This window comes from Sinohyriopsis cumingii, unplaced genomic scaffold, assembly GCF_028554795.1.
Source record: "Sinohyriopsis cumingii isolate HCF-2022 unplaced genomic scaffold, ASM2855479v2 utg002916l, whole genome shotgun sequence".
NCBI lineage: Eukaryota > Metazoa > Mollusca > Bivalvia > Unionida > Unionidae > Sinohyriopsis > Sinohyriopsis cumingii.
This window is the reverse complement of record NW_028316336.1, coordinates 398,223-417,580: the sequence shown is the minus strand read 5'-3', so window position 1 is coordinate 417,580 and position 19,358 is coordinate 398,223. Positions and strand designations below refer to the sequence as shown.

General features: G+C 33.0%; 1 long non-coding RNA gene across 1 annotated transcript; it reads left to right on the top strand.

The window, feature by feature from the left end:
- The first annotated feature begins 928 nt into the window (after positions 1-928).
- On the top strand, positions 929-18,532 carry LOC149769972 (uncharacterized). The gene is made up of 3 exons (XR_016418995.1): positions 929-1,219; positions 12,453-12,521; positions 18,405-18,532. It is a non-coding gene; the product is annotated as an uncharacterized LOC149769972 (long non-coding RNA).
- Positions 18,533-19,358: the final 826 nt, after the last annotated feature.

The following is a 19,358-nucleotide window of genomic DNA, read 5'->3' as shown; positions in this document are numbered from 1 at the left end:
CTTAAACCGATTTTACTTGCAAACCCTTTTAAATTTGATTACAAATTGTGAGCAAAATATTTTAATTTTCGAACATGAATATGATATATATATATATATATATATATAATATATATATATATATATATATATATATATATATATATATATATATATATATATATATGTATGTATGTATCATAAGTAGTAAGTTACATACACACACACACACACATACATACATACATACATACATACATACATACATACATACATACATACATTATTTCTTTCTGCGTGCAACGCTTGATAAAACAAGAAGTCGATAGTTCCAAACTCGCGGTGGCATCCTTTTTGTATTTTTTTTTATAATAAGAATTGTGGGGGTATTGTTATGTTCAAACTTACTTTTAAACTCCCAAAAGTTTTTAACTTTCTTTTAGTCAAGTATTGCTATTAGAGTTGCATTTAGTGTGTATAGATCAACAAGCTCTCTCCTCGGACATGATGAGACAAAGATAATAGCTATTCACAAATACTAAATTAATCATAATCTAAAGAGAACAGATCAACATAAATTATTGAGTTGCTCGCAATTTATTCGATTGTGTTATGAATGGTAGCGTATAAAAATGCTCGGTATTTTGGATTCTTTATTTGTCTTTTCACTTATCTTTCTGACATTCTCCGTCTATGAATCCCTCTCCGATACTGGTCCCTCTCAGATACCCGTTTTGCTTTCAATAATCTTATCCGAATAGATACGAAATTTGACAAATATAGAACCTCAAATTTATTTGAAATTTCCAGTACAAAATTTAATAATGCATTTGTTTAATTGAGAAAAAGTCAGTCTTAATAACGTCTCCCTTGTGTTAGTTTATTGACACGAGGTGTTGATTTTGGGCGTGTCTTAAGGGTAAAACCAGCTGTGGTTATAGCATGTCAGTCAATCGTGTCAGTCAGCTATATCCGTCAACAAATCATCGGTCTAACTGAGCCCAAATAAATAACAGTTCATGAATCAAGAATCGTAGTGAGGAAGCAAAGAGACAATTTTATTATTTTGCGGAACTCTCGGTTTAAGCGAAAAGTATAATAATATAACTGCACGGTATATTTCTTCTTTGTGGAAAATAAATCCATATTACCCAGGAAGTGCATATCAAGATGACCTGGCAAGAGCTTTTCGTTTTAGTGATGCTGCTGCTTTGTTTCATCCTAACTCATTATACAACAGGTATAACTTTTCTCTAATCTTCATTTTTCTCTTTAATAACATTTCACTTCCTCACTCTCGCGTCTGTATGCCGCTCTTACGATCCCTACAATTTTCACACTTTTACGTTCAGCGTACGTAGCATAATCCATCCATACGCACGTATCCATCGATCCATCAATAATACCATCCATCCATTCATATACACGTATCCATCCATACATACATCTATGCACGTACACACGCACACATACAAATGCACACACACACACACACACATACATACATACATACATACATACATACATAGAAAGCCGACATTCTTATACTAATATAAAACGTAAACGTTTGAATGTATAACACGGAAAGAAAATATTGAATTGGTTTTAACTCTAAACCTATTAATTTTATTTTAATCACTCTTGAAATGTCTTCAAACTTTGTATCCGATTTATATTTTGGTATAGTGTTCTGTACATTTATAATAGGCAAGTTCATTGTCCAGAAAGGTGTCCGTTTGTATCTGCGTTTATTTATTCATCTACCTAGGTAGCAAAACTTATCTATATCGTGGGTCTAACGGATAGTTAATAATATTGTTTGTGAACTAGCAACCTTACCCACGGCTTTAGTAGTGCATTAATATTCGTTTTTTATTTTTTTATTTTTGTTTGTTTTTTTCTGCGTGGGTAATCGATTTACGTACTGGTCTGGATCAATGGCCATAGGAATGCAATATTAAATGCTAGATGATTTACAATTCTTCTTTTTAAGCTGAGAAACACAGCAACATACATACATACATACCAATTCTTTTATTAAAATTGTATATAACCCCATGATATTAAGTCTATTGGGATACAAATTATCTAACCTATGAATCCAGTAACTTTCTTTAATCATTCTCCATGTACAATGTCAAAAGCATGAGAAAGAAAAAAAAATCTCGTCGAGTGATTATTTGTATTAAAATGTATTGAAACATTAGAGAAAAACTGAGAGTCTACACATTTGTTTAATATGAAAGCGATGATTATTCATTCTCTTTGAAGTTTTTGTCCAGCATATAGCGTGTTACATTTTTTTAATACAAGTTATCAAATAAATGACATCAGTTGATATGCAGTGTCATAATATAGAGGAAACACTTCTACTGGCGCTACGAAAATAAGTACTTTCTCTTATATGTATATATTGAGGGCACCGATATATGTTACATTTAGACGTTTTTTCATATTTTCGGTCAGTTTAGTTTTGATTATTTGTTTGTTGCAAATTCTTACGTCTTCTTTAAGCAATACTTGGTTGTCTTATATTAAGTGTTTTGAGACTGTTTTCATTTGATAAGTTAAGGAAACTCCAATATTTACTACTTGTAAGGCCTATATTTGGTAATGTAGAATTATTCTGTATTATGAAAGATTTTTGCTTCGTACATTTTGCCGTGTTTACAGACTTTTTTTGAATAAGATCGAAGGCTGTATTTAACACAGAATCATTTACATGTATAAGACAAATTTCTACCTGGGTAATTTGTTATAACTAATTCAAAGAATTTTGTAATTTGCAATCGCCTGAAATGATCCGTCGGTATCTGTTGACCTGGCTATATCGTACACCTGGGATGACAAGATGAATATTATACATACTGGTGGATATTTGTTTCTTTGGCATGAACATTTGTAGAGACAGTATTCCGAGTTTTCTTTTATTACATTTACATCTATAAATGATACATGCATACGATTGGCAATATAAGTAAATTTAATCGTCAGATGAAAATTGTTTAGGCGATAAATAAATTTGTGCATTTCTTCTTCTGCATGGTTCCGGATCATAAATATGTAATTTAAAAAGCATAACCATACAGATATATATATATATATATATATATATATATATATATATATATATATATATATATATATATATATATATATCACATTATGTCAGGCTACATGTTCTGACAACCTACCAACAGCAATACCCAGACTACACAAACAAGTGATTCGAAAGTGGCTAGAGTAAGACATACCGTGCTTAAATACAAATGAATAATTTATGGATATATCACACTGAAAAATGAATACAAAATAAACGTAAAATAGCTAAATTAAACAGGAGAAGAAAAGGGGGAGAAGGGGGCGAGACTCCGTAGCAAGTGATGGAGGGAGTTCATGCCAGTAGGTAGTGTGTCTTGGATGATTATTCAAATGTTTTAGTAATTTGAATACATATCTAAAAGATTTCAAAGATGCGAATGTTTACATCATTCGATAGTTCAGCTGATCCAAACAGCAAAACATTATTACTAACAGGAATGAATTCCTAGTTAAAGCAATCTTCGTGTTTGTACTGTCAAAATAATAGTAGGCAGTCTTCTCGTCGTCTTCTCTACATATGCACAGTGGTCTGTCAGTAAGAACATTTTAAAATAAACCTGTTTAAATCGTTGCAGTTGTTGCATATCGTAGAATGAAAAATCAATGTTATCTTGTTACCAGTGTAATAATATAAAGGGACATGATTATAATAGGTGATGTTAACCTATTACATATATGATAATGTAGGTGGACATGATTATGTATAGATGAGGTTACCCTATTTACAATTATGATAATAAAGAGGGACATGATTATGTATAGGTGATGTTATTCTGTGACAGATATGATAATATAGAGGGGCATGATTATAACAGGTATCGTTACCCTATTACAGATATGATAATATAGAGGGACATGATTATAATAGGTATCGTTACCCTATTACAGATATGATAATATAGAGGGACATGATTATGTATAGGTGATGTTATTCTATGACAGATATGATAATATAGAGGGCCATGATTATGCATAGGTGATGATGTCCTATTACAGATATGATAATAAAGAGGGACACGATTATAATAGGTCATGCTATCATATTACAGATATGATAATAAAGAGGGACACGATTATAATAGATGATGTTACCCTATTACAGATATGATAATATAGAGGGACATGATTATAATAGGTATCGTTACCCTATTACAGATATGATAATATAGAGGAACATGATTATGTATATGTGATGATGTCCTATTACAGGTATGATAATACAGAGAGACATGATTATAATAGATATCGTTAACCTATTACAGATATGATAATATAGAGGGACATGATTATGTATAGGTGATGTTACCCTATCACATATATGATAATTTAGATGGACATGATTATGTATAGGTGATGTTACCCTATTAACAGATATGATAATAAAGAGGGACACAATTATAATAGGTGATGTTACCCTATTACAGATATGATAATATAGAGGGACATGATTATGATATGTGATATTATCCAGTTACATATATGATAATACAAAGTGACATGATTATGTATATGTGAAATATAGCCATATCGAAATTTCTGGATGGGTTATTTGTTGAAAATTATTTCTTTTTCGTAAATTATATTGTGTTGTGTGTCCAATTAACGGATGTACACGTTCTTGGAGGTAAGAAGAAAAGAATCACATACAATTTGTGAAACTTACGGAGTTTTTGAAATTTCTTTCTTTCCGATATTGAGAGCCAATCGGTTTCTCTCTGAATATTGTTAGTAGAAGAGCCAGGTGCAAGCCCGGTTGCAATTCTTCCTGTTTTATGATGCAGTCTTTCGAGTCTAATCAGTCAGCGGTATGATAACAGCATACGCTCTAGGTGAGGTCGTTGGTAAGAGAGACTTTTTTTTTCTTCTCTCAAATGTTTCCTCTCTATATTGTATTTAATGGACCTCTAGAATTTTTGTGTGCATGTAAACAGTTATTATTGATATTCGAAGAAACCCCGGCCAAGTCGTACCACAAATTTAAAAATGGTACTAACAGCAGGGCACTCAACATTAAGAGGTTAGCGTTACGACTGGTCGGCTTGGGGTCAGGATAATGCGACAGGGCACGATGTCATAGTACTAACATCACTATAAACTGCCACACTGCAGACATCGCAGCGACATGAAAAATAACTACGTTAAAAATCCAAATCACACACACACACACACATGAACGGTGTTTGGGGGTGGCAAATGGGGCGACTGCCCCAGACCCACTATTGAGGGGACCCCGCGTTTCAGGCCAAGGTCGTCCTAATGAGTTTCTCAAGCTATATTCTCCGGTAAATTGGAACGCTGATACAGGCCGCACGTAATGCACGCAAATTATTGTTCTTAATTCGTGTCATGTTATTTGAAAAATGACAATAATAATTAGTTTACTAGGCCAAAGGCATTGTCGTCATGTTATTATTTCGATTAAAAAACCCGTTGTCCACAAACAGGATTTTTTAAAAAATGACTAACGAAAAGACTAAATCTAGATACCGATACTCTGGCCCCGCACACACACACACTACTCGAAAAGTACGGCGTTAGTGAATATTAGACCAATGTGTTTATGACGCTGTCGTTATTTTGGGGCTTAACACCAATTCTCAGCGCAAAACAGAAGTAAGAAATCGGGAAGGTCCCGGTATGAACCACTGGCCTACGGGAAGCTACCGGCACGCATTCTCAAATACCTGCATTGTCCGAGTCCGAGACTCGAACCCACGCACACAAAAGTGAGATGGCAGTGATCGATAAAAGAGTGTTTTAGACTCTAGGTCACCAGGGGTCCCGTTTATGATGCTCAGCAAAATGTAGAAGTTTATTTTGAAGCTCAAGCACGGGAAAAGCTGGGTCTAATTTGCTGGAAAAGAAAAAAAAAAAATAACTTCAGTCCTTGATGGGTTAAAACTTACTAGCTGTCGTTTGGATTATTGGTCTATAGTATAATGATCCGTGTTAAATACAGTCATTGTTATTGGACAGGTATTAGATGACGAGTGTCAAAGAATCTCTCTCTCTCTCTCTCTCTCTTCGCACGGAGAATTATGTCCTGTTGGAAACATTGTTTAGCTTTAGTCCAGAATTATTTCTGAACCAGTCTATACGAGTTTTACCAAACATTTTCTTAAATGCCTGTGACTGAAATAACCATACGAAAGCGTGGTTTTTATTTAAATGCTTTGCAACAGGATCGTCATCATTTCTAGTTTTAATTTTAGAAAGGCCCAGTTGTGTTCATTGGCGTCTTCTATCTTTTGTCCAATGGAAGATAAATACTTTAGTTGGTGAGCCTGACGTCACAAATAATGTTATTAAGTCATGTAATGTAAAGGGTAGAGGCCCATGGTCTCATCATAAATCAGTATTTTCACTACACTACTAACCTACAATCGTTGTATGTAATCACATGTAACAGGACAACGAATTCCAATGATGCTAATTTTTTTCTTGAAGGTCAAAATAATTGACTTTTGAGTCTGAGTTTAATTTTGTGTGGATTATATTTCGTGACCACAGGGCAAAATCATTTGAAAATAGGAACTCTACCTTTTCAAACTAATTGCAAAATTCCTCAAAAGTTGGATCATGCGCTTGAAAATGATGAATATATTATTAGAATTCAAATTATGCTCAAGGTTGTTTGGCATTTACGCGTACTAAGGTCGCCAAAACTGCACCCTCGCCTTAAAAATGAACAAATAAGCAAACAAAGTGCAAAAATAAAAGACTGCACCTTATCTATCTATTTCTATGGTTCAGTTTCAGTTGTTAGCATAGCTGACTCGTGGTCGAAAGGATGCAGTTTTGTGTGTGTGTGTGTGTGTGTACTTTGAATTTTTATTTAGATTTAACAATTTTCAAGTCATATCGCAACGATGTCTGCAGTGTGACAGTTTGTAGTGATGTCTAGCACTGAGGCATCATGCCGCAGACATGTAGCATGATGCTCCAGTGCTAGACATCACTACGAACTGTCACACTTATGTCCCACCCAGTCACATTATCCTGAGACCTAACACTAACCTCTTAATGCTGATCGCAAAGCGAGGCAGCTGCTAGTACCATTTTTATGTCAATGGTATGACTCGGCCGGGGTTAGAACTCGCGACCTTCAGCATCCGAAGCGGGCGCTTTCACCACTTAAGCCACCGGAGCGGTCGTTAATTGTTCCGAAATAATATATTTAAATGGCATCCTTGTATTGTCAGAAATATTTTTCCTATGTACATATTTCTGTTTTCCTAAAAGTACTGATTTTTACTTCATGCGAGCGGCTAAGACGAGGATTTTATAATATGCCAATATTTGTATAACTTTCGTCTATTCCTTGGATAATTAACTATTAAATATATACATTTACTAAAATAAGCATTTTACATGTGTTCATCTTGATAAGACTGAACATAATTTATGATCGATAATTTTATAATTTTCCCCACATATTTTATTTTCTTTTCTTGCATAATGTCACCGTGAAATAATCGAGTAATTATGTGGGACAAGCGTCAATATCGGTATTCAGAAAGGTTTTCCACTAGATGAAAAGAAGAAAAGTTATTTGTAGAATAACTACTTGCAAATAACGATGATATATTTAAAGTCGGTAATTGTAAATTGATAGTGAATTATTTACACCAGATTATGCTGTGGTGATCTCACCGCAACCCACAAAAAGCAAGAGATTTTACATCACAAAATCTACTGATAGTTGCTTCATGCATCGTGTTTAAACACCGCACGGTAGTTAATTAGATTATTTCTCATCCAGAGAAGATAGGAATCATTAAAAGTCGATATAGGTAATTAGGAATATCTTGTGAAATTACAAGCGGCAGGTATTGATGAAAATAAAACACTGGTTGAATGTATAAAAGGAATAAACTTAAGGCTTGTTTCTCTTTCTGGCAGTGTATCTACTATGTCACAATATCAGTTGTTTTCTTTCTCCTCTATATTTTGTGCCAACCAAACAAACAATGATCCCTACTGTACAATTTAGTTTTGATCAAAGATGGATTCCAACCAGTTAAAAAAACTGTATGTATGTATGTATGTATGTATGCATGCATGCACGGCCGGCACTACCATATAGGCAAACTAGGCAGCCGCCTAGGGCGCTGATTTCAAAGGGCGCATTTTTTAAAAAAATATATTGTTTATAAATTTTGAAATTGATATTTTCCGGGGGGAAGGACAGAATCTAACCTTGCCTAGGGCGCCAGATAGTCTGGCCGGGTCTGGCGCCGGCCCTGTATGTATGTATGTATGTATGTATGTATATATGTATGTCTCTCTCACTATATATATATATATATATATATATATATATATATATATATATATATGCACACACAACCATTTTCACATATTGTATACCGTATGCATTCATTAAATACATCCAGATAAAACAAAAGAAACTGATTTGTATTTGAAAACCAAAAGCCGGGTGGGGTAGGGCGTAAATGCAATTATCTTGGTCAATATGTTAATTACAACCGATAGTAGACATGCCGTCCTAGCTGTAACAGATTTCTTCGAGCATGAAGTGTATTTGGCTCTATCTTAACGAATGAATTTTTGTCATGGCTTGAGCAAACGTAGGTTATATACTGTTTATAGCAGTTTGCTCTATATAGATTTCAATGACCTTTAAAGGGAGTAAATTGAAAATGGTGATAAGAAATAATTTATAGTTTTGGTAGATGATATCAGAACTCATCTATTTTATATTTAAAGAAGACCACAGGTAAAGAAATATTAATTTTACGCCAACTTTGGGTGGAAAGATAACACCCAGTAACTCTTGAATCAATCTCTTTATTTTGGTTATCCGTTATACCATCGGAGATAGGGGAAGAGACTTGCATAACTATCCGTGTCTTAGTTGTATACATATTGTGATCTTTTGTGGTTGAACTATCTGTTGAAGAGATAAAATCTAACAGAGATGATATATTAAATACAGAGCAGTGGTATCAGCTCTTTACATAAAAAAATTAATTAGTTTTTCCATAGTTTCCTTATTCTTCTCCTCCCTCCTTTGTCCTTTAATAGTCCGCGTAACTTGTCAGCACAATACAACCACTAAAAGTCGCTAGAAACCTGGCAACCTAAGGAATTTTGCACCCATTTGCTAATGCCATCAAATGAAAGATGTAAAACCAAAAAGCAAACTCTATACACAAAGAAAACAGGATATTTTGCCATTCTCAGCAACATTTTGCGCGAGCTATCACTGGTGCCAAAAAAATTTAAAACGTGTAGCTTTCTCGAAGTTCGATGACGTGCTCTCCACACAGGCGATCAACCACCGTTTCACCAGTCCCCTCATGCTTTTCTTGTCTTTATTTCTTGCGGTGTTAAATTTTTCATAAATTCTCAGACATAAAGGATTATAATACGGTCATAGTATACATAATTCAACCAAACAAATATTGTTGCATCTAAAGAAAACTTGAAAATTTTCTAAGCTAAAATAACCTCCTAGATATTATTTTTTAAAATACAAAATCATAAGTTCCGAGAAGTAAAAATTAAAAAATGTACATTTAAAATTTGTATAAACTATGTTAGTTGCGCCGGACATCGTCGGATGTATCTTAAGTAATTAAGATAGTTATGCATCTCCATTTGAGAAAAATTTAGAAAATTAAGCGAAATCATGCTCTGGCCCCGTCTTCACTATATTTCTCCATTTTCCCCTCAAACAAAGTGTTTTATGCTTACAAACCAGTAAAATATTGAGACTTTAGTCTGGGTTAGAAAATATAAGAAATATAAATAATTATCCTTTACTTTTAATTCGTTACACCTGTGAACGTTTTAATTCATATAAAAATAATTAATTCCTTCAATTTGAAGAAGTCTTCAAATTGTCCACCGATATGTAACGAGAGTATTTATTGACTGAATTAAACACGTATTGTGATGAAATTCAAAGCCCTCTTTATGCCTGCTGAATATAATGAAAATTCATTGTTCCAAAACAGGTATTAGGAAACATATTTAAAAAATCTAAATTTTGAGGAAGAAAATTTGAGACGTTTAGTAAAAATAAGGCCTGGACGTCTTTGGTGTCAATGGCATGATCTCTGTAGAACAAAAAATTTTCACTTGGTGGAAATCGAAATTTTCGTTAGGACTATTCGGGCATCTTAGGCAGATCAGAGAACCTCCAGAATGTATGTTGAAAAACACACGTCTATATGTAGTCTCCGGGGAAGGAAAAGAAAGGCCTTTAAATTGTCTTTTATATTGCATACGGGAGCAAGGAACGATATGTACAATGGTAACAACCAGTCAAGTAACGACTACTACGATACAAACCAAATCACACAAGTTATTACAAATCGAGTTTAATGTATGAATTGCTGAAGCAAATGAAATAAACAGTACAACAAACATATCCCTGTAAGGACATACACAAATAAAGATGGAGTTTACTCTTAATATAGCAATGAAAGCTGCAGTATGAATTAAAACTAATAGCTTGATAAGCTGACTATATGAGGCCCCACTGAAATCACTGAGCATACTGAATGAAGATCCGTATGAATGAATTACTGGTAATTATCTGCAAGTATGCATAATCCCCTAGTCACAAACATCGTTTTTAATATCTGCACATCATTCTATATTGATCATAGAAAATGGGAAGAGGAAGCAATTTGCTCGATATTGTTAAGTTCATTCATAATGTTTTGAATAGCTCTACAGAGGAACATGGAGTAAAATTTTGATTTATAATATTTTGGAACCGCTGTAACTCAATTAGAAGTGCGTTGGACTCGTAATCTAAGGGTCACGAGTTTGATACCCGCCAAAGCCAGTTCTGATCGGTTCCCTTAATTTGTTCTTGGAGAAGGCACTTTGCTCCCGTTTCTTTGGCATGATATGGCCAATACTGGATTAGAAGTGCCTATAACCTCACCACTCAAAGAAAAAGAAATTTTTTTATCTCTAATGACCACGTATTCAAGACACCAAAATGCTTGATTTTTGTCATTATAATTGTCAAATTGTCGTAGTATTTCTGATACAAATCATGAAACTCGGACTAAATTAACAATTCTGACGAATGGATGGTCAGTGTTACGATGTTGACCAATCAAAGGGCGAAAATTTAAGTCAACTTTGAGTCTGAGAATTCTTATGATCTTGGGGCAGTCTATCAATGAATCATTGTTTATTCAATGAACCACTGTTCAATCTCGAGTTGGGCTGTATATGAATCATCAAATAAGGACACACTGGGTACAAAGCTTGTTTTGATATTGAAACAGTTCACCTGTGGTCTGATACCAAGGCGGTTTTCACTACAAAAGACATGTACAAAAATCAATTTGCCAAAACTTCACAGTATATCATTCTGCTTTTAATTGGTTCATTATACAAAACGCAAAGTTCTTCAAAATAAATGGGTAATAGTTTCATCACAGCATCTGTGATTATCTAAACAGACTATATTATGTTAATATGTAGGGGTGATGGTATAAACAAACAATGTTATGCTTATATGTAGGGGTGGTTATCACTGTTTTTTGATGCACTGGCAAATCAGGGTCTATGCTGTTCTCTTTGAAGCATACGTAGATTTATTTTTATTATTATTATTATTATTATTATTATTACTGCAATTTTGTGAGCATTGTTATTTACATATAACGAATTGGAAATATCAATATATTTTACAAAATGGGAGGTTACAGATATCAAAGGCGAGTGACTTCCGATTCTACATTAAAACAATCACCCATTTCCTTCTATAAATTTGAGTCCCATAGCCACATAGAAAAATAAACTTATAATAAACAGTATTTTAAAATAACCATGACATTCTCGGAGGGTCTGTAAGGAATGGTAGGGGTATATAGATATGACAGGACATGGCTTGTTGGCTTTACAATCCACACATTACAGCTACCCCTATCAGGATGAAGGAGAAATACTAATAAAAACTATATATACTTTGCTTACCTGAAGGTCACTGGTAGGAAAGAGGTAAATAGCCATGAAAGGCCAGAGGTTAGTGATTTTACAGTTCAACCATGACTTCTATACTTCCAAGGGTCTGGGACAAGAAAAAAACATCTAGAAAGCTATAACCAAACTTTCAATTTGCTGTCAGAATGAATGATATTTATGCCTTGCCAATGCTAAAGAAGGTAAGATGATTGTGTATATTCACTTCATTATTCATGCTGAAATCCATGCACATAAAAAATAGTAATTTTCTCGAATTCCTTATATTGATATTTTATCAAAACTAATCCAACTAAACTGACAGTCCCAAATGTCTAAAATGAAGAGAATACAATAGCGATGCAACAACCATAAAATATAACCTTTAATTTTATTTATTTATCTAAATTTCATAGGAGCAGACACTGTTTGTCCAAGGCCAGCTCCAAGACCATGATATTACATGGCTGAATAACCTTCGACAGGTAAAGATGAGTCTTAAAACTTCCTAATCATTAATGTCACACAACCATCATAATTCTGTTCTTTATTATCTTCAAGAGGTTTATTAACGTTGTTGTGTTACCTCTATGTATATGTGTACACATGCATACATATACACCTGCACACACAACCTGACATGTAGGTAGTGGTACGTATATCTGATTTAATATATATTTATTATAATTTAATTGTTTGTCAGTTTTACATTTTTATTTGTTTTACGTGCTATTGTAATGTAAAAATATTCACTAGAGATGATACTTTTTCAGAAAATTGTTTGACCTTGACTGTTAGTTTATAAACACCAGGTGTTGATCTAAATTCTGACCTGGATTCAAAATTAGTAAACAAATCTCTATTTTATTTAAAAATGATTAATTGTTGTCAAGGTCATGATGGGACTACGTGGGTTAAGAAGTAAACACTTTTTTAAAATTTGTATTCTGGGAATAAAATCATTAGTCTAATCAAGGCCACATCCTGTGTATGTGATAAAAACATGATCATGTGACCCCCTCTGATTTCGCAACTTGGCGGAATTTCGAAACTGCGTCTTATGATACAATATAATCTTTGTTTTGAGAAAGATTTCTCAGTTTTTGGGCTTTTCACACTGATGTCAAGTTAATTTGTTGTAGCCAGATCTTGAGCTATAATTTTCTTCAGATCATTTGGATTTCAAAAGGATTAATACTTTATTCTCTGGAAATATTTTGAGGAGTGCTCACACAGAAATTTTGGAAAGACATTGCTTGCAAATTTAATTTGGATTTCCAACACCGGAGTGCAATTATTTGTATTTCTACAAGGAACTGTAGATAAGCACAATAGTGACTACAGCATACGTCATCGTCATCCATCTTGGATTTTTCATCAGGATTCGAAGTTATTAGAACATTTATTACTAGGACTTTTGCAATTTAATTCGTGGATTATTCTTAGATTATTTTTGGAGTTGATTCTTGAAACCGTAAGTTCTTCTCCTTCTTTTAATTTTTACAGAATTTTCCAGGAAAATACTTTATTTGTTAAATTTTAAAAATCTTGTTGTTTTCATTATTTCTGTGTTACTGTTTATTTGAGCATAAACAAGTAACAGTATATAGAAAGTAATCAACACACGTGTATTAATCAATTAGGTCTTTTTTTTGTTCATCTAAAATTTTATTTGATCAGTATCCACTCTTATGGCTCATTTACTCAGCTTTAATCAATATGGTTCATTTAAATTTATTTAGCATCCATACTTAAGGCTCATTTACATTTATTCAGTATACGTCTTTATGGCTCATTTAAATTTATTTAGTATCCATCTTTTTAGCTCATTTCAATTTATTCCGTATCCGTCTTTATGGCTCATTTAAATTTATTCAGTATCCATTTTTATGGCTCATTTAAATTTATTTGGTATCCATCTTTATGGCTCATTTAAATTTACTTGGTATCCATCTTTACGGCTCACTGAAATTTATTCAGTATCCGTCTTTATGGCTTATTTAAATTTATTCTGTATCCATTTTTACGGCTCTTTTAAATTTACTTGGTATCCATCTTTATGGTTCATTTAAATTTATTTGGTATCCATCGTTATGGCTCATTTAAATTTATTTGGTATCCATCTTTATGGCTCGCTGAAATTTACTTGGTATCCATATTTATGGCTCATTTAAATTTATTAATTATCCATTATTATGGCTCATTTAAATTTACTTGGTATCCGTTCTTATGGCTCATTTAGATTTACTTGGTATCCATCTTTATGGCTCATTTAAATTTACTTGGTATCCATCCTTATGACTCATTTAAATTTACTTGGTATCAGTCTTTATGGCTCATTTAAATTTACTTGGTATCCATCCTTATGGCTCATTTAAATTTATTTGGTATCCATCTTTATGGCTCGCTGAAATTTACTTGGTATCCATATTTATGGCTCATTTAAATTTATTAATTATCCATTATTATGGCTCATTTAAATTTACTTGGTATCCGTTCTTATGGCTCATTTAGATTTACTTGGTATCCATCTTTATGGCTCATTTAAATTTACTTGGTATCCATCCTTATGACTCATTTAAATTTACTTGGTATCAGTCTTTATGGCTCATTTAAATTTACTTGGTATCCATCCTTATGGCTCATTTAAATTTATTTGGTATCCATCTTTGTGGCTCACTGAAATTTACTTGGTATCCATCATTACGGCTCATTTAAATTTACTTGGTATCCATCCTTATGACTCATTTAGATTTACTTGGTATCCATCTTTATGGCTCATTGAAATTTACTTGGTATCCATCTTTATGGCTCATTGAACTTTACTTGGTATCAATCTTTATAGTTCATTTAAATTTATTATTTATCCATCCTTATGACTCATTTAAATTTAATTGGTATCCATCATTATGGCTCATTTAAATTTACTTGGTATCCATCTTTATGGCCGATTCAAATTCATTCATTTTCAATCATTATGGCTCATTCAAATTTATTCATTATCCATTCTTATGGCTCATTTAAATTTATTTGGTATCCATCTTTATGGCTCATTTAAATTTAATTGGTATCCATATTTATGGCTCATTTAAATTTATTAATTATCCATCATTATGGGTCATTTAAATTTACTTGGTATCCATCCTTATGGCTCATTTAGATTTACTTGGTATCCATCTTTATGGCTCATTTAAATTTACTTGGTATTCATCCTCATGCCTCATTTAAATTTACTTGGTATCAATCTTTATGGTTCATTTAAATTTACTTGGTATCCATCCTCATGGCTCATTTAGATTTACTTGGTATCCATTTTTATGGCTCATTTAGATTTACTTGGTATCCATCTTTATGGCTCAATGAACTTTACTTGGCATCAGTCTTTATGGCTCATTTAAATTTACTTGGTATCCATCCTTATGGCTCATTTAGACTTACTTGGTATCCATCTTTATGGCTCATTGAACTTTACTTGGTATCAGTCTTTATGGTTCATTAAAATTTATTATTTATCCATCCTTATGGCTCATTTAAATTTAATTGGTATCCATCCTTATGGCTCATTTAAATTTATTCAGTATCCATCTTTATGGCTCATTAAATTTACTTGGTATCCATCCTTATGGCTCATTTAAATTTATTTGGTATCCATCTTTATGACTCATTGAACTTTACTTGGTATCAGTCTTTATGGTTCATTTAAATTTACTTGGTATCCATCCTTATGGCTCATTTAAATTTATTTGGTATCCATCTTTGTGGCTCATTTAAATTTATTTGGTAACCATCTTTATGGCCCATTTAAATTTATTTGGTATCCATCTTTATGGTTCATTTAAATTTATTCACTATCAATCATCAAGGCTCATTTAAATTTAATTGGTATCCATTCTTATGGTTTATTTAAATTTACTTGGTATCCGTCTTCAAGGCTCATTTAAATTTACTTGGTTTCCATCTTTATGGCTCATTTAAATTTAATTGGTTTCTATCTTTATGGCTCATTCAAATTTATTCATTATCAATCATTATGGCTCATTTAAACTGAATTGGTATCCATCGTTATGGCTCATTTAAATTTACTTGGTATCCATCTTTATGGCTCATTCAAATTTATTCATTATCAATCATTATGGCTCATTTAAATTTATTTGGTATCCATTTTTATGGCTCATTCAAATTTATTCATTATCAATCATTATGGCTCATTTAAATTTACTTGGTATCCATCTTTATGGCTCATTTCAATTTATTCAATATCCATCTTAAAATCTTATTTAAATTTACTTGGTATCCATCTTTATGGCTAATTTAAATTTATTCCGTATCCATCTTAAAGGCTCATTTAAATTTATTTGGTATGCATCTTAGTGGTTCATTTAAATTTTTTTGGTATCCATCTTTATGGCTCATTTCAATTTATTTAGTATCCATCCTTACGGCTCATTTCAATTTATTCAGTATTTAGTCTGCATCCAAATTTATTCAGTACAATAATGAAATCTAGGAACATAACAGCACTTCATATTTAGGTGTGTCATTAACACATTTGTTCCCATGTTTTTCTACCCTGTATTTCAATAATTAATACATTTCTTAGGAAGAACATTTAACAAGACTGGCAAATCTCAGAGCAAGCCAAATGTTTTCATGAAACCAGAATCTAAGTCATAACCTGCACGCTAAACATAGTACAACTTTGCTACACAACTCAATTACATTTGTACCTTCAACATTCTGGTTTATTTTCCATAAATGGCTAATTACATTCTGGTTTAATCTCTATAACCGCCATCTTATAATCTCAACAGAATTAGAGAACACTGTTGTAATTAGACAACTTTAACCTCTTTTAATACCATGTTACATGTCCAATAGAAGCCTTATCATAATGTTTTAGTTAGCCCATTCAATATCTTATAATAATATGCTGTTGGCTGAATAGAAACATATCACTGTTTTAATTAGCCCATTTAATCTCTATAAATACCATCTTATATGCCCAAAAGAACCATGAAACACTGTCTAAGTAAAGGAAAAAGGATATTTTTGGTCAGCATAGTTTGCAAATCAAGCAAAAGAAAACTAATTTTCTCAACAACTCCATGATTGCCAAAAGTTTTAGGTGAAAAGATGTACATGATATGAATGTTATCAACAACCTGAATGGGCAGTTCTGGAAGTTTGTAACCTGGATAAGATGTCTGTAGTGATGTTTAGCAAGTAAAGTTGTAATGCCCACAAATGAGGATATGGACTTGTGGATGGAATGCCAACAACTGAGCATGTGGACTTGTGGATGTAATGCCAACAACTGAGCATGTGCACTTGTGGATGTAATGCCAACAACTGAGCATGTGCACTGGTGGATGTAATGCCAACAACTGAGCATGTGGACTTGTGGATGTAGTGCCAACAACTGAGCATGTGCACTGGTGGATGTAATGCCAACAACTGAGCATGTGCACTGGTGGATGTAATGCCAACAACTGAGCATGTGAACTTGTGGATGTAATACCAACAACTGAGCATGTGGACTTGTGGATGTAATACCAACAACTGAGCATTTGGACTTGTGGATATAATACCAACAAATGAGCATGCTGACTTCAGGATGCAATGCCAGCAAGAGAGGATGTGGACTTGTGTATGTCACCAAGTAATTACACAGACTTGTGGACATAATGCCAGCATGTGAGCAGGTATTCTCAAGGATGCAATGTCAGCAAGCAAGCACACAGACTTGTAATGCTAACAAGTGGGCATATGGATTTGTGGGTGCTGTTTAAAAAGCACTGATGTTTTCTCAATAATTTGAAGATTGCTTACTGTTGGCAGCTATTATTTCTATCTCAAGTTTTAAAATCCCTTCTACTGGAATACAGTAACCACACTTCATTTATAGCATAGAATGAAAACACACATGGCATTTGTTTTAGAGGGTAAATATATTTTTGCCCACCAGTGATTTGCTAAAATTTGATGTTGCTAAGATGCCCAAACTAAAGATTCACTAACTGTTCATGTTGTTAATATGCCCAATCTGATAAGTCACTGAAATTTTATTTTGGAAATATACCCAAATCAAAGATTTCCTAAATTTAATGTTACTAATATGTCCAAATTAATGATTTGCTATAATCTTTTTCATTAATATGTCTGAATTAAAGACTGGCTAAAATCTGATGTTACTAATATGTTCAAAATTAAAGATCTGCTGCAATCTGATGTGCTAACATGCCCAAATTAAAGATCTGACACCAAAATATTGTAATTTACAGTATAGTTTATTTTGTACAACAATATCAAATTGAACAAACTCATACAGGAGCCAAGTATCTTCACAGCTTTCAAATTTTCTTTTTCAGATGGGGTCAGTGTCAAGCAAGCTGCTGAATGATCATGTTTCATCTCGACACAACTCAAGTTGCCTCAGAAAGTTATACCTAAACTATTTGTCTGCTATGTAAATAATAAAAATGATTTACACTTAAAAGTGTGCTTTGTTTCTCCCCCCTGTTGTTGCAGATAATGAGAATGAGTTGTGAGGAAAGAAAAACAAGAAATCTATATCATGTGTTAACCACTACATATCAGTCAAAAACCTTCATAACATCCAAGTGTCATAACAATGGTGTTGCCATAAGAACTAGCCTCAATGCAAGGACCCTGAAATACCTGAATTAACACTTTCTTGCCATTACAGCTGAGCTTACTCGTTATGCACTGAAGAGCCTCAAAGGTCAGATGTCATTTGGGGTAAAAGGTCTGCATTAGGTAGTTATTTGGCCAATAAAAGCTTAACTAAAGGAGACTATTATGTTGTATAGAATTTCATTTTTGCTATGGAAATGGGACCAAAATCTTCCATCTTTTTGTGCATTTATGCATTTTATGATGCAAATCCCATTAAGAATAATGTGCTTCTATCCCAAATGGCCATGACCTATTGCCAAGGGATGCAACTCACATGTATCCCTGGAGAATGTTTAGACTGGTGTGCTTACTTAGTATGTATTAACCAGAGATGATATATATGGTACACACCACTGCAGAACATTTTAAATAGGGTCTGAATACTTGCATTTGCTGGAGACTATGAACTGATGGATGATGAGAAATATTATCCATGTATTTCAACATCACAAGAAATATTTACATTGGATTCATTTTCTTAGCTTTCTCCAGATACAGACTCTCTCATGGCAACATTTAAAATATTACAATTTACAGAATTTAAATTAAAAAAAAAACAAGTTGGACAACAGTTAAAGATAAATAAAGCTTCAATACAAAATTATAATCATGCATATATATATATA